Genomic DNA, 8514 nt, shown 5'->3' on the forward strand with positions numbered 1-8514 from the left:
CTGGCCTTCCACTGACCAGCGATGTATTATGTCTTAAACCCCTGAAAAGTTTCAAGCCAGGAGGGATTTCACACAGGAAATAGTTCCGGTGGAGGTGCTGTGCGGTTGGACTGGGACTGAACTGAGGGTTGGTGTTGCTAACCAAGAACAGAGGGGAGGACTCAGAGAAAGAGAAAAAGAGTGAGGAAGAGAGAGAAAGAGAGAGAGAGAGAGCTGGCAATGTGGCCTTCAGGTAAGGCTTTTTTTTTTGCTTTATCTGTCTGGCTCTAGCTGTGGCGCGACAATAGCCTCCTGAATTGTTATGGTGGTCTTGAGTAGTTGTTGCCGGGTGGAACACTGCACAGAAGAGATATCTTTAGAGCAAAATGGTCCGCGTCTTTGTAGTCTGGATACAATAAGTTGTAAATATAACCCCTTATTTAGAACCTAAATACAGTGCAGTGTAATAGTAGGATTATGTGAAGCCGTCTGAACTTTAATGTCAGTTCTATATGACAATGGTGTCATATTAGATGGCTGTTTTGTGTTGACTTCCTAATTTCATTGGAAGAAGTTCCTTGATCATTCCAAACACCTATTGAACCAGTGGGTAATCTTCAGAGATGTTTTCATGGACCAAATATCAGACGTACATGGTGTTTCCTTTCAGAGTCTGGATCTGTCAACCTAATATACACATATGCCGTTCATGGATAGCTGACAACAGTAGCGACAGCTACACCTGTTAACCACTCCACCTCTGCCTTATGTAACACCAGAGATTTAGACTGGGCTGATTTTAGTGTGTGTGTATGCGTGTGTATGCATGTGTGTTCTGTCGACTTATTCCACATTTTGTTTTGTTACAGCCTGATTTCAAATTTGTATCAAATACCCCCCATCTACACACAATACCCCATTATGACAAAGTGAAGACGTGTTTAGAAAATGTTATATAATTTTTCTTTCTTTTTAGATTGAATTTTAATGCAGCAAAATGTTAAGTGTGCATGGGTGTGTAGACTTTCACTAGTGACTGTATCTAAAAACATGTAGCCTGTGATGTCAACCATGTGACAGAGTTGGTGACAACATGTCACTGCAGAGCCCTGTCTCACCAATGACCCCGAGGAAGACCTCCTCCTGTTGGCCGCCTGGCCTTGCTCATCTGACCCCCAGAATGTCCCCACCAGGTTCTGAAATAGAATCCAAAGAGTTCTATAGCTCCACATGGCGAGGTGAAGTTTTCAACGGAAATCCTGGAAGCGGCGTACGGTAGCAATCTTTCCCCAATGAAAGCAGTTTGGCCAAGCATGAAATCAGGCCCTAAAGATACACATAGTTTAATTTCTTTGAAAATTATGACTGGATTATGGCTCCCGTCCAAATGTCGAGAATGATATACAGTACAAGTCAAACGTTTGGACACACCCACTCATTCAAGTTTTATTTTGTACTATTTTCTACATTGTAGAATAATAGTGAAGACATCAAAACTATGAAATAACACATGGAATCATGTATCAAGCAAAAAAGTGTTCAACAAATCAAAATATATTTTGATTTTAGATTCTTTAAAGTGGCCACCCTTTGCCTTGATGACAGCGTTGCACACTTTTGGCATTCTCTCAACCAGCTTCATGAGGTGGTCACCTGGAATGCATTTCAATTAATAGGTGTGCCTTGTTAAAAGTGGAATGTCTTTCCTTTTTAATGCATTTGAGCCAATTAGTTAGGGGTGGTATGCAGAAGATAACCCTACTTGCTAAAATACCAAGTCCATATTATGGCAAGAACAGCTCAAATAAGCAAAGAGAAATGACAGTCCATCATTACTTTAAGACAGGAAGTTTGTCAATAAGTTCGTCAATTCAAGAACTTTGAAAGTTTCTTCAAGTGCAGTTGCAAAAACCATCAAGCGCTATGATGAAACTGGCTCTCTGGTTTGCGCTTAGTGGGATTGTCATTTGTTTTTCAACAGGACAATGACTCAACACACCTCCAGGCTGTGTAAGGGCTACTTGACAAAGAAGGAGAGTGATGGAGTGCTGCATCATATGACCTGGCCTTCACAATCATCCGACCTCAACCCAATTGAGATGGTTTGGGATGAGTTGGACCGCAGAGTGAAAAGCAGCCAACAAGTGCTCAGCAGATGTCGGAACTCCTTCAAGACTGTTGGGAAAACATTCCTCATGAAGCTGGTTGAGAGAATGCCAAGAGTGTGCAAAGCTGTCATCAAGGCAAAGAATGGCTACTTTGAAGAATCTCAAATATAACATTTGTTTGGATTTGTTTAACATTTTTTTGGTTACTACATGATTCCATGTGTTATGTGTTATTTCATCGTTTTGATGTCTTCACTATTATTCTACATTGTGGAAAATAGTAAAAATGAAGAAAAACCCTTGAATGAGTGGGTGTGTACAAACTTTTGACTGGTACTGAATGTTCATGCGATAGTCACCAGTCAACTCCATTACACTCAAAAGTTACTTCAAATTCAACCAGTGAATGCCAGCGATGGCTAGCTATGCTAACTATTCTACCATTCTGTCTTATAGCACACTGCACATGAAAATGTATATTTTAAGTGGTATGCAGTAGGTTCATTACGATATCACCAAAGTATGTTGTATCGGACATTTCAAACAACATTCCCAGCTTAAGAAAATGCAGTCATGGTTGTTTAGTTTGAGAATGAACAAGATTTAACAAGGCAACCTTGGGGCTAATTTAAATGGGCGCCAACGGCAGATTAGAAGGATTTTCACATCCACACACCAGTACGACCCACGTGACCGCAGTGAAACGTCACTCCTTGAGGAACTATGGAACTACTTAAAAAGATATTCCAGAAAATTACATTTATTTTAAAATGTACACAACATGTCACAATGGCAATTTAGAAGCAATTGTTTCTTCCTCTGAGGTATGTGTGTTTTTGTTTCAGGCATCTGGCAGTATTCAGACATACTGTTAAGGCTATCTTGGGTTGGGTAGTTCATGTAGGAATATGGTGGTTGAGGCTAGATGGGACCTGTGTGTGTGTGTGTGTGTGTGTGTGTGTGTGTGTGTGTGTGTGTGTGTGTGTGTGTGTGTGTGTGTGTGTGTGTGAGTGTGTGTGTGTGTGTGTGTGTGTGTGTGTGTGCGGGTGCGTGTGCGTGTGTGTGTGCGTTTTCGTGCATGCGTGAGAGAGAGTGAGATGAGGCAGAGAGAGAGAGAAACATTCTGTCTTCAAGGTGTAGTGTGAAAACAACAGGGATGTGTGAGAGAATAACGGTCAACTTCAACATTCTCAGCCTCTACGGACCAGGGTGTATCCACTGACATCATAGTTCTCACACACACACACACACACACACACACACACACACACACACACACACACACACACACACACACACACACACACACACACACACACACACACTCGCATCTAGAACACCACCTCAGCTGTTGTTAATAATTGATTCATTAATACCATTCAAAGAAGTATGTTTTCTATTTTAGTGGTTGCTATGTTCGTACATAGGGCTGGCCCCACACAATACCCCACAATGACAAAGCGAAAACAGGTTTTTGAAAATGTATAAAAAAAATTAAGACAGAAATACCTTATTTACATAAGTATTCAGACCCTTTGCTATAAGACTCGAAATTGAGCTCAGGTGCATCCTGTTTTCATTGATCATCCCTTGAGATGTTTCTACAACTTGATTGGAGTCCACACCTGTGATACATTCAATTGATTGGACATGATTTGGAAAGGCACACACCTGTCTATACAAGGTTCCACAGTTGACAGTGGAAAAACTAAACCATGAGGTTGAAGGAATACATTTCAGAATAAGGCTGTAACGTAACAAAATGTGGAAATGTCAAGGGGTCTGAATACTTTCCAAATGCACTGTATTCCTACCTGATCAATAGTCTATATTTAGTGGTATCACCTCTCTGAAATCCAAACTGATATGCTTATCCTTTCAGACTCCCAGGTTCTGTCTGTTTCAATGGAAACTCAGAGGGCTACAAAGGTTCTTTCCATCACGCTAACACCCTCCATCCTAACCACCAATACAAAATAAATCATTGATGTAATCTCCGCTATGCAAACCTCTACAAACCAGGAAAAGGCATTGTGAAATGACTTATGTTGGCATATAGAGCAGTGGTTCTTTAACCTCTCCTTTTGGAGCCCCAGCTGTTCCATGTACTTGATCTATTCCAGAGCTAGCACACCTGATGCAACTTGTCAACTAATCATCAAGCCCTTGATTAGATGAATCAGGTGCGATAGTTCAGGGCTACAACAAAATTGTGACATGTTTCAGGGTCTCCAAGAAGAGGTTTAAGAAGCACTGGTATAGAGAATCTGATTGTCCAATAGCTGTAGCTGGGTTTCTCAGTCCGGTTTTTTGTACAGTACAGCAAGATAATTTTAGTAAACGAAAACTAAAACTGAAACGAATTATTTAAAAAAACATTTAGTTAGCTAATATAAATAAATTATAACAAACCCATTTGAAAAACAAAAACTTCACAAACTATTATCTATGATTCCAAAACTAACTAAAATAAAATAAAAACCATCATGAATTGTGTTCAGTTTTATTTCTAAACTTTTTTGCAAAAATCAAATGGGATTTTATATGGGTTTTTCAAGTGTCTGAAGCTGGTTGGTAAATGTAGCCAGATTTTTTCTCTCTTGGGAATCGCTACAGAGAGGAAGCGCAGAAGCGAGAGGCTTGACTCCGACCCAAAATCTGTCCAAAGCAAGAAGCAGAGGAAGTGCATATTTTTGGTATGGAGGTCAATGAAAGCGTGTGGTCAAAATAAAAGTGAATTGCTCATTAGCTAGGTGAGGCTTATTTGATGGAATATAAGTTTAGTAATGTTTAGGTTGTTATGGATGTACTGATTTAAGTGGACCCACGTGGCATACAGGCAACTTTGAAAAAAACTGTTTTATATCAGAGTTGTGTCTGTTGTTCACACCCGTATCTGCCCTCTCATTCTCTACAATGTCCCCGCCTGATCCCCCTCCTCCCCGCCTGCCTTCCACCTTTGCGGACATTTATTCCCATTATTAGTAATTAGTCCAGTATCTTGTCAGTGTTGACGACTATTGACGTCTATCACTAGCTAACTTGAATCTTCTTACATATACTACCTAAAGTTAAAAAGCATTGGATTAGATACAAATTGTCAAAAATGAAAAGGAAAAAAAAAGCATTGGATTGGTGTAAACGTAGGCCAGAGAAAGTTTCCTTGCACCAATCTCGACACTATTCCTTTTAAATCCAAGTCACATTGAGATTGACTTGAAAATAATTTAAACATCAGCTAACCTGTGACCTGACCCATCATCACTTTATGTATTACTGCCCCCAGTGGCAAGAAGTGACATCACAAAAAACACAAACACTATACAACAGAAATAGCTCCTAGCCTCCCTCGCATGCTTTCTGTCATTAACAATAAAACTGAAATGAAATCATATAAAAAAAAAAACTAAAACTAAATTTAAAAAAGTAGCAAATCAGGTCTGAAAATGTATTGAAACTAAACGGGATTTCAAATCTAAATCGAAAAAACACCAAACTGTGACAACCTTACGCTACTGTGGTTCCTAGCTTGTGTGTACTAGCTAGTTGCACTAGCAACAGTGGTTAACACAACGCCCTGGACAAGAGCTAGTGTTGTGGCACCTAGGGGGTGAATATCTTAGAGGTCAAACTGTCTTTTGAGGTTTATTGAATCTACAGCATGACACATTATTTCACCAAGGGCGTATTCTGCCATTTTTTCAAAAGCCCCCTATTTACATCAACCAATGATTTGCGTGGAACCCTGTGCGTATTTATCGAAACTCTGAATCAGGAGGAGACTTTTCAGCCATTATGAACTAGTCATTATGAAATGTGACTCTCCACACTCAAACCTAGTTTTTTTTTCTTCTGCCTTGAGTGGTTCCTACAACATGGAGGAAAGTCCCAAACTCTGGTCTCGACATTTTCAGATAACACATTTTTTCCCTGTAGTATTTGCATCAGCTGGGGAGTTATTTTGGGGGGGGGGGGGAAATCCATTGAACTGTTTTGGGCTGATGAGAGCTTTCTCGGATTTAACGTCTGGTACAATGACTTACATTTGAGTCATTTAGCTGACTCACAGGAGCAATAGAGTTAAGTGCTTTTCTCAAGGGTAAATCAACAGATTTTTTACTTAGTCGGGTTTGGAGATTCAAACCAGTGGTTACTGGCCCAACGCTCTTAACCACTAGGCTACCTGCTTCCCTAACCTCCACCACCATCCTTAATAACTTCCGTTTTTCCCTTATTTACGCCTGTCCTCTCCTGTCCGGTCCTATGAGTGGGCATCAGAAGGAAGTTCTGGGAAAATGGATGTCTTAGTTTACATGTGATCCTTTTCAGTCCGGCCCCTGTCTAAACTGTGAGAGTGGTGTGATGTGGCACCTTCTCTGGTGCCTGGGCTACGTTCAGAAGGGCACAATGTTGTGCAATTTAAATGTAGAATACGGGATCATACCAGCTCTATTCATGGCATTTCTATCTGCATTGTTCCGCAACCTTTGCCTACTGAACATGCCTGTGTGTTCTGTTAAAAATAGCTGAAACTGTATTGACAGGGTCCTACAACTAGGGAGCAGTAGAGCCTCATCACAGTCAGGGGCTACTTTAGCTCGCAGTTGCTAGGTCCGTCTCTCTGTCTGCCTGGGGGGGATCAGGTCTGCCAAGCCATGTTTGTGACACTGACATCCATAGGTCCTCTCCTGTGATGTGATGACGTCTCACAGGGTGGCTGGGTGACACTGGGACACTCTGCAGGTGGCTAACTCTAACCCTCATGTGGAAAGATGAGTGTCCATCCCTCCAGCTGGTGACAGAGATGTTACGTTCTCGCTCTCAGGGCATTAGCCTCAGATTACTGAGCTGTCCATTTCTGACAATCACACAACAGGACCTGGATCCAAATAGGATGGATTTTCTTTCAAATAGTCTGTGTGAGCATCTGATTGAGCCTGCCCAGACTGCCGGATGGGCAGGGTTTGCACTTTTGGGACTATTCCATTGGTTCCAGTATTTGAAAGAATAATACTACTTTTGGACCCAGGTCTATAGCACTAATTTAACCCCCAAAAGCTACAGTGGAGAGCTGTGAAGGGCAGTATTAGCTACAGTGGAGAGCTGTGAAGGGCAGTATTAGCTACAGTGGAGAGCTGTGGAGGGCAGTATTAGCTACAGTGGAGAGCTGTGGAGGGCAGTATTAGCTACAGTGGAGAGCTGTGAAGGGCAGTATTAGCTACAGTGGAGAGCTGTGGAGGGCAGTATTAGCTACAGTGGAGTGCTGTGAAGGGCAGTATTAGCTAAAGTGGAGAGCTGTGAAGGGCAGTATTAGCTACAGTGGAGAGCTGTGGAGGGCAGTATTAGCTACAGTGGAGTGCTGTGAAGGGCAGTATTAGCTACAGTGGAGAGCTGTGGAGGGCAGTATTAGCTACAGTGGAGTGCTGTGGAGGGCAGTATTAGCTACAGTGGAGAGCTGTGAAGGGCAGTATTAGCTACAGTGGAGAGCTGTGGAGGGCAGTATTAGCTACAGTGGAGAGCTGTGGAGGGCAGTATTAGCTACAGTGGAGAGCTGTGGAGGGCAGTATTAGCTACAGTGGAGAGCTGTGGAGGGCAGTATTAGCTACAGTGGAGAGCTGTGGAGGGCAGTATTAGCTACAGTGGAGAGCTGTGGAGGGCAGTATTAGCTACAGTGGAGAGCTGTGAAGGGCAGTATTAGCTACAGTGGAGAGCTGTGGAGGGCAGTATTAGCTACAGTGGAGAGCTGTGGAGGGCAGTATATTAGCTACAGTGGAGAGCTGTGGAGGGCAGTATTAGCTACAGTGGAGAGCTGTGGAGGGCAGTATATTAGCTACAGTGGAGAGCTGTGGAGGGCAGTATTAGCTACAGTGGAGAGCTGTGGAGGGCAGTATTAGCTACAGTGGAGAGCTGTGGAGGGCAGTATATTAGCTACAGTGGAGAGCTGTGGAGGGCAGTATTAGCTACAGTGGAGAGCTGTGGAGGGCAGTATTAGCTACAGTGGAGAGCTGTGAAGGGCAGTATTAGCTGTTCACCCCATATTTATTACACCACTCCTTTCTTTTTAAAGGGGCAGTGCAGTCAAAAACGTGATTTGTTTGTGTTTTATGTATTTTTCCACATTAAGAGGTCGGAATAATACTGTGAATTTGTGAAAATTATAATAATGCCCTTTTTACTGTAAGAGTTGTTTGAATAGACTGCCAGAAATTTCAGCTTGGTTGGAAGGGTGGGGTTTTCGGACTGCCTGGTGACATCATCAGGCGATTTAAGTTAATAGACCAATAACAAAGAGAGTTTGCCCTCTTCTCTGCCAATAACATCTAGTTATCAGGGTACATGTCCCTCCCATTAGGCTCCTCCAATTAGGTCCCTTACTCAGACCACTCCCAGACTGCCCTAGCAAAATTCTTGCTTGAGAAATTGCTTT

This window comes from Oncorhynchus mykiss, chromosome 16, assembly GCF_013265735.2.
Source record: "Oncorhynchus mykiss isolate Arlee chromosome 16, USDA_OmykA_1.1, whole genome shotgun sequence".
In the NCBI taxonomy this organism is placed as follows: Eukaryota; Metazoa; Chordata; class Actinopteri; order Salmoniformes; family Salmonidae; genus Oncorhynchus; species Oncorhynchus mykiss.